General features: G+C 35.1%; 1 pseudogene across 1 annotated transcript; it reads left to right on the top strand.

Moving 5' to 3' along the window:
* Positions 1 to 2,075: 2,075 nt before the first annotated feature.
* Positions 2,076 to 2,776, top strand: LOC130842206 (mitochondrial pyruvate carrier 2-like; annotated as a pseudogene). Its single transcript, XR_009050377.1, has one exon. The product of XR_009050377.1 is annotated as a mitochondrial pyruvate carrier 2-like (transcript).
* The last annotated feature ends 5,245 nt before the right edge of the window (positions 2,777 to 8,021 follow it).

Below are 8,021 nucleotides of genomic sequence, written 5' to 3'. Positions count from 1 at the left end.
GTACAGTGGAAACTGGCACAAGAGTGTAAAGCAATTATACTTAAATAAAGATCTGGAAAGAAAAAAGAAAAAAAAAGCCTGTCTCTTGAGAGATTAACAAAACTGAGGGAAGGATATTTCCATTTACTTTATTTTCTAAAGACTATAATTTTCTTCACTAACTGTTTTTTAGACAGAAGAGAGAAAATCGACTAATGGTTCAGTAAGAGCTAACTCTACGATGCGGGCCTGGTTGTCATTTAGCCTGAACTAATATTGATGCATATTTATCTGCCAAGAGAGAAATGAATATACTAAATATCGAATTTGAACCTGAATATTTGAACTTGAATGATAAGACTCATCAAACATATCTAGTCTGTCTGGCAGAAAGAAAAGAGCATTTCTTTCAAGTCATCTTGGCTAAATAATATAACAAGAACTGATGAATATCAGGGTTTAGTTTCATTACTTATTGGCCGATGACAAAAAAAAAAAAAAAAAAAGAAAAAAGTTGCCTCTAGAAACCTTCCCTAGCTGAAGAAACACAATTATGGGAATGAAGAAGGTTTTTTGCTTTTTTTTTTTGTCTTAAAATAGCAACAACAATAAGACCTTATTAAGCTAAGAGAAAGAAACCTGTAAGAATGATATTAAAGAAAATTATCTGCCAGGAATTAAATTTCCTTGCTATTCCCAGGAATAACAAGGAAGTTGAGGAAGAGCTTAATAAAGGCAATTAAAAAAGGCAGATGCCCTACTCTTTTTGATCCTCTTACAATTTCCAGTTATAATTATGACCTGGTCAAAATATATGTTTTTGCATAGCTTAAATTTGGTTACCTATCCAATATTTGCACAGTAATGCATTTAACATTTAGATACTTAACCATGTCACAGTCTGAAATGCACAAATTTCCCCTTCATCAAATGTTCTCATTAAAATACCACAAACTAATGGAATAACAGATGAAGTAGGTAGCCTAGGACATGAAGTAATGTTAAAAAAATGAAGCAGATTAGTAATGTCATAATGCTAGTAATTAAGCTATATATGTATATACACATACCTATGCATGTTTTTATATGTATATATATATACATACATATATATAATTTTTTCTGACTGACAAAATACTTTTTTTAATTTTAGAAATTATTTTTCTCATTAAGATAATTAAGAATACATTTTTTTAAGAATACATTTTTGAAGACTATTTCAGTTCAGCCCACAAAGAATGTAAAAATGTCTTCATTTCCTTTCTCTCCTTCCCTATCTCTCTGCCTCCCTCCCTCTCTCTCTCCCTCCCCCTGCCCCCCCCCAGCACTTTTTAAGCTCTTTATTGGAATACAATTGCTTTACAATGTTGTGCCAGTTTTTGCTGTACAACAAAGTGAATCAGCTGTATTTATACATATATTCCCATATCCCCTCCCTCCCATAACTCCCTGCCACCCTCCCTATCCCAGCCCTCCCTATCCCAGCCCTCTAAGTCATCACCCTCATCAAGTTGATCTCCCTGTGTTATGCAGCAGCTTCCCACTAGCTATCTATTTTACATTTGGTACTGTATATATGTCAATGGTACTCTCTAACTTCATCCCAGCTTCCCCTTCGCTCCTGCTCCCCGGGTCCTTAAGTCCATTCTCTACATTTGCATATTACTTCTTGCCCTATCACTGGGTTCATCAGTACCATTTTTTTAGATTCCATATATATGAGTTAGCATATGGTATTTGTTTTTCTCTTTCTGGCTTACTTCGCTCTATATGACAGATTCTAGGTTCATCCACCTCACTACAAACAACTCAATCCATTCCTTTTTATGGCTGAGTCATATTCCATTGTATATATGTGCCACATCTCCTTAATCAATTCATCTGTTGATGGGCATTTAGGTTGCTTCCATGTCCTGGCTATTGTAAATAGTGCTGCAATGAACATTGTGGTACATGTTTCTTTTTGGATTATGGTTTTCTCAGGGTTTTAAAATACTTTCTTAATTATGCTCCACAATCTCCTTAGCCACAAATGGCAAGTACTCAAGAAAGTTCTGTTATTCAACATGGCAATTAGAATAAAATCCAGGCGGGAAGGGCACCCTGGGGGAGAGGAGGGCACGAGGCGTTGAGGCAGGGGAAAGTGACGAGCTGCCCGTCATTGCCAGCCAGGGACGAGCACGCGGCCACTCTCCCACCCAGCTGCCCACAATCACTCGTCCGCAGAAATGTCAGCCACCGGCGTCCGGGGCCTTCGGGCCACCTACCACCGGGTCCTTGATAAAGTGGAGCTCATGCTGCCTGAGTAATTGAGGCCGTTGTACAACCACCCGGCAGGTCCCAGAACAGTATTTTTCTGGGCTCCAATTATGAAATGGGGGTTGGCGTGTGCTGGATTGGCTGACATGGCCAGACCTGCAGAAAAACTCAGCACAGCCCAGTCTGCTGTCATGATGGCTACAGGGTTTATTTGGTCAAGATACTCACTTGTAATTTTTCCCAAAAACTGGAGTCTGTTTGCTGTTAATTTCTTTGTCGGGACAGCAGGAGCCTCTCAGCTCTTTCGTATTTGGAGATATAACCAAGAACTAAAAGCTAAAGCAAACAAATAAGAGTTCCTGATCACCGTAACAACCTAGATGTGGACATAACCACTGGGACCTAATTTGATTTATTATTCGGTTGTCAATGAGGTGATGGTAACTGTGTTAACGTTTGTAAGGCATAAAATCCGCTTGTAATTGGGAGACAGTACTTGATTCAACAGAGAAATAAAGCAAACTTTTAATAAAAAAAAGAATAAAATCTCACTGAATTAGACATATTTCCAGTTTTTGGTCATATAGACAGAGGTAGAATAAAATTCTTCTTTGCATAATTCCAAAAGAAAGCAATTAAGAAAAGTAACAGTTTACTTAAGAAAAAAATTGTCTATTATTTTGATAAGTAGCCATTTGCAAATGTGTGAACAAAGAATTTCTACTTCACTACTTATCTCTCATGTATCTTGTATGTACACCAAAGTAACAAAATATTAAAAAAGTTTACTAATTTAGATGACTTTTTTCTAATTAGTCAATATTAAGGCAGAGGAGAAAAAGCACGTGTAAGGCAGTGGGAGGATATAGATTGTGTGCTTTAAGCCATCTTGTTTCATTCACTTAGTTAAAAAGTTTTCTTGGTAATAACCAACTATCATGGTGATCTTCATCAGTATGTGTACAATTCAGGTCCTTACAACTGGGCTGTATATAAAAATAAAAATTAAAGAATAGAGAAATGAATCTTACAGCTCTTTCTGCCATGACATCCATATTAAATAAAGTTTCAGTTTCACATATCTTCAAAGTGGGAAGTTCTGAACTGACTGGCTGACAAGGAAAAAAAAAAGAATTATAAACAAGATTTTCTAAACACAGTAATTTAAGTTCTAAACCTTTAGTTATGGGGAAAAACTATTTTACCCAATAGTGAAGAATAATGTGACAAGAACAGAAACTTTGCATACATGAAAAACTATTATTAAATTATCACAATTCTACAAAATTTCTACCTTCATATTGACTATTTTAAAGTTATTAAAGCAAATAAAACAGCATATAATAACAAATTAAGTTAGATATTAGTATGGGGAAGAGAGGCTATAGCATCTATATAGCTTCTTCATTTTCCAGTTCAGAAAACCAAGACATGAAAACCATGTACAATAAATCACTGAAAAAACCAAGATAAGAATTTAAATATTCTTCAGTCTCAGGTCTAATATTATCCTCAGTGTCAATTGTCATATTTCATTCTTTATTTTTGTTGAAGAACTTACATAATGCAATAAAATCTTAAAAATGAATTGATAGGCTTACCTCATTGATATGATCAGGATCATAATTCATTTTCTTCCTGATAGCAATGATTTTTGCTTCACCATATTAGCTTCAAAACATTACATGTGTATCTCATCCCTTAAATGACAAATGGAGGGGTGAGGAGCCAGTAAGTTCTGCTGCCAAGAAGAATGGAAAAAATAGTAATCTAACTGCTAGGAGACACACAACCCTGAGACTAATACCAGAGTCAATCTTTGAGAAAATACCCCAAATGTAATACATTTCACAGATTGTGTCAAGTCCTCAACCAAGAAACCACAAACCATATGGCATTTTCCAGTTACAGTTATTTTACTTCCTGACAATAAAGCCTAGTGTTATAAGATTTTAGTACATAATTCATTGGTTATAATTCAGGCAGAGTAGCCATCTTTCAAGTAACAAGAGTTTGTAACCTGAAGAGTACCAGAATGGAAGGATTGAAGAAAACACACACACACACACACACACACACACACACACACACACACACGTCTGGATTAGATCCTACGAATCCCAAATATGAACTACTCCTCAACCCAGGGAAGCTCTCAGCTCAAAGGATGCTTTTTTGCTCATGGGTGCAAGGTAAAACAGTATATCACTCCACTATCAGAACAAAATGAGGTACAAGGTACTGCAACATTGTAGCTGGCTAATCCAAAGGACTTCTAGGGTCTTCATGTTTATGAGATCTATACACATGCAACTGGGCTTTAAAATCTCTCTCCTCCTTCTAGTGAACAGCATTCAATCTGAATCTTATGAATAAATGAGAGCCTCAGACTTGGGGGGAAGATGACATATATCAGGTGTCAGTGAGCAAAAAGTTGCATATTTTGACTTTATCCCATGGCACAGCTATTGACTTTATTTTATGGTTCCATTCATTAGGAAAATCAGGTGCTCTGAAGGCTATCTATGGTATTACTGACAACTACTACTATTGATCCTTATTTCAAGAGGCCCAGATGCCAGTAGATTCTTATAGCCCACTAACAAAGGAAGCCTTTGGTCTTCCCCATAATATTTTCAATCTAGCAGAACTTGAACTCGGATCTGGTGACCAACTCTAGCATTTAGTGTTAAAGCTATCCAGCATAATCATTAACTGACAGTTGCTATGATCAGTTAAGGTTCTGAGGAGCTCCAGTTCCCTGAAGTATAAAGGTTATTTTATTGTCTGTATTAGTTCCTTTTGATACAGATCCAAGGGCATGGTCTGCAGTGAAGTTTGGGATCAGGTTGAGAAAGCTCAAGGGGCTCTTTTTTGGGTGTGTTTCTCAGGAAGCTGTTTATGTGAAAAGATCTATCAAGACTGAAATCTGACCCTTTTCTCCTTGGGGGTGGGCAATAAAAGAGGGTCAATAGCAGAGAATAGTATAAATATAAACTGATTAATCATGTAAACAGACAAATGCAAGCAATGCTGATGATGGTGAAACTTAGGCAAACTCCCTTCCTCCACATGCCACTCAGGGTTTTCATGGGTACAGATTTGCTGATGATAGTGCCTTTGTGACTCCAATTTAGTAGTATTTCTGCTGAAGCACACACAACCTCCTAGTTTCAGGAAATGAAGACATCTTTTAATTTTTTTTCCTTCAGTTCTGTGCCAAGCAGGATGTTTCACCCTACTTAAAGAGCTAATTTCATATACAAGATGGATGGTAAAATTTACATTATTGATTTGTTTGTCTCTCACTCTCAGAAGACCACAGAGGGAGAAAAAAAGCAAAGAGTGCATCTGTGGTATATAAGAAACAATGATAATGTTTGGGACTGAAGATGTAAGGAAAATATTTCCTTAATCATGTCTTTCTCTCCTCACTATAATATTACCCTTTGGGCTAACAGGAAATTTTCTAATCCCAGAAGAAGTGTCTGAAGGTCAACATCCAGATTTCCTCAGAAACACAAGCCATACATCAGAGCTAATACCTAGTTTAAGATGTTAACCATAATTTGTTTTTTTTTTTTCTCTAAAATGTCTGATTGGGAAAGGTTTCAAAGTGAGTGTAGATTAAATATTCAACTTAACAACCATAAGTATAGCATAAAATTATGCTACCTTTCAGCTAGATTTGGAGGACACTAGCTGTAGACTTGGATTTCCAAGTCCCCATTACTATTCTAAGTGATGTTCCTGGGTTTCTCAGAAAGGAAAGGGAAAGAGTGGGTAGAGGGACTCCTCAAATACTTTGTAAACTGTTGTTGATATATCCCTACCTTTCCTCTATCCAAAGTAATTTCAAGGCTATGAAAAAAATTTTAAAATACACCTTTCCCCAAAACAAGTAGAGAACCCCCTAGGTTAGAGAAGGAAGAGATAATATGCCTGTCCATTATATTGTTACATTGAGTGTCTGATTTGTCTTCAGTCATGATTGGATCATTGTCCTGAGAAGGAAATGAAACTAACTCCAAATAAATATGTTTAGTTTCCTGTCCAAGGATTCCTTGGTCATTAGTTCTTGGATAGCTTGTATGGCCGAATCCTAACCAATGGCCAGTGACTCTTCGCTTATAGGTACTTCCTGAATTGACATTTAAGGGTCTTTTCTGAGAAATAATCAACACAGGGAAATATTAATTCTATATGTTTCCAAGAGCTCAAATTATATGGGCTGTTGCATACCTAAGAGTCACATAAGATCAGAAGATTTACAGTATTTAGGTCAAATAACTTATGATATGGAAATAACCTCTTCATTTTATTTACATATTATATAATACAATATCCAAACATTCTGTCCATTTCATCTCCTTAATTTAATGAAAAAAATAAAGACATCACATTACAAATGGCTATAATAAAAAAGATAGACAATAACAAATGTTGACAACGGGTGTGGAAAGCGGGAACCCTCACATATTTCTGGTAGAAATAAATATGAAATTGTATATATAGCTGCTTTGGAAAACAATTTTGCAGTTTCTAAAAGTTAGACATAATTTGCTATATGACCTAGCAATTCCATTATTAGGTATTTACCCAAGAGGAGTGCAAACATATTTCCACACAAAGATTTCCATGTGAATGTTCTTAGAAGCATTATTCATAATAGCAAAAACCTGGAAAACAACTCATGTCCATCAACTGATGAATGGGTGAATAAAAAGTGGTACATCCATACAATGCAATATTATTTGAGAATGAAAATAATAGAAGTATTGATCCATACATGATAAAATATGGATGAACTTGTGTAATTCCATTTATATGAAATGTACAGAATTATCAAATCTACAGAGACAGAAAATGGTCATGGGACAACTTATTGGGGTGATGAAAATGTTCTAATATGGGATTATGGTGATGGTTGCACAACTCAGTAAATTCACTGCAAATCGTTGACTTGTACATTTAAAATGGACAAATTTTATGATAAATAAAACTATATCTCAATAAAATTGCTTATATATACTTATATAAATCTTAGATATATATAAATATTATGTGTATATATATTTTAGCTATCACACATATACGTGTATATAGAGAGAGATATACTTATTATGTGTATATGGCTATATATAGACATGCATGTCTATTCAGGCATGTAATTTATAGAGGCTATAATGAATGTAGTAAACCACACGGTAATGTAATGGCACCACCAGGGTCAGCACTCACAGCCCAAGTGCTCATTCTGTAGTGTAGTCATGAATTCTGTTATCTCAGTTTTGACTGGGAAATAAGTGGAATAGGACAAATATATATAATTTTTCTTATAAGGGAAGAAGTCTAAAGATAAGGTACATGATTCCTGGACTGTTCTCTCATATTGCTTACAAATTTACACATGCTTATCTCAGGGCTCTGCAAAGAAGGACATAAAAGCTAAAGTTTAAAGTTTACACTGAGCTAAAGTACAGATCCAGCAGAATTTAGTTTTCCCTTAAAATTAAATGTTCATTTTCAACAGAATAATTAGTTAGATAAATAACTATATATTTCCATACTTTTTCTGACTTGATATTTAAGAACATTACCAAATATTTGTGAATGTACAGTTTCCTGAAAGTTGAATTTAGCTTTTAAAGTTCAGTGGGCAGATGTTTTACTTAGCAATTATCACTTATTGGAATTACAACATTCTAGATGCATAAAGTCTATCTATTAACATCTTTTTCTCTGGTATCATTACAAAAGCTTTTCTTATTTTTCCTTCCAGT

Source organism: Hippopotamus amphibius, chromosome X (genome assembly GCF_030028045.1).
Source record: "Hippopotamus amphibius kiboko isolate mHipAmp2 chromosome X, mHipAmp2.hap2, whole genome shotgun sequence".
Taxonomy (NCBI): domain Eukaryota; kingdom Metazoa; phylum Chordata; class Mammalia; order Artiodactyla; family Hippopotamidae; genus Hippopotamus; species Hippopotamus amphibius.
This window is presented reverse-complemented; position numbering and strand designations above follow the sequence as displayed.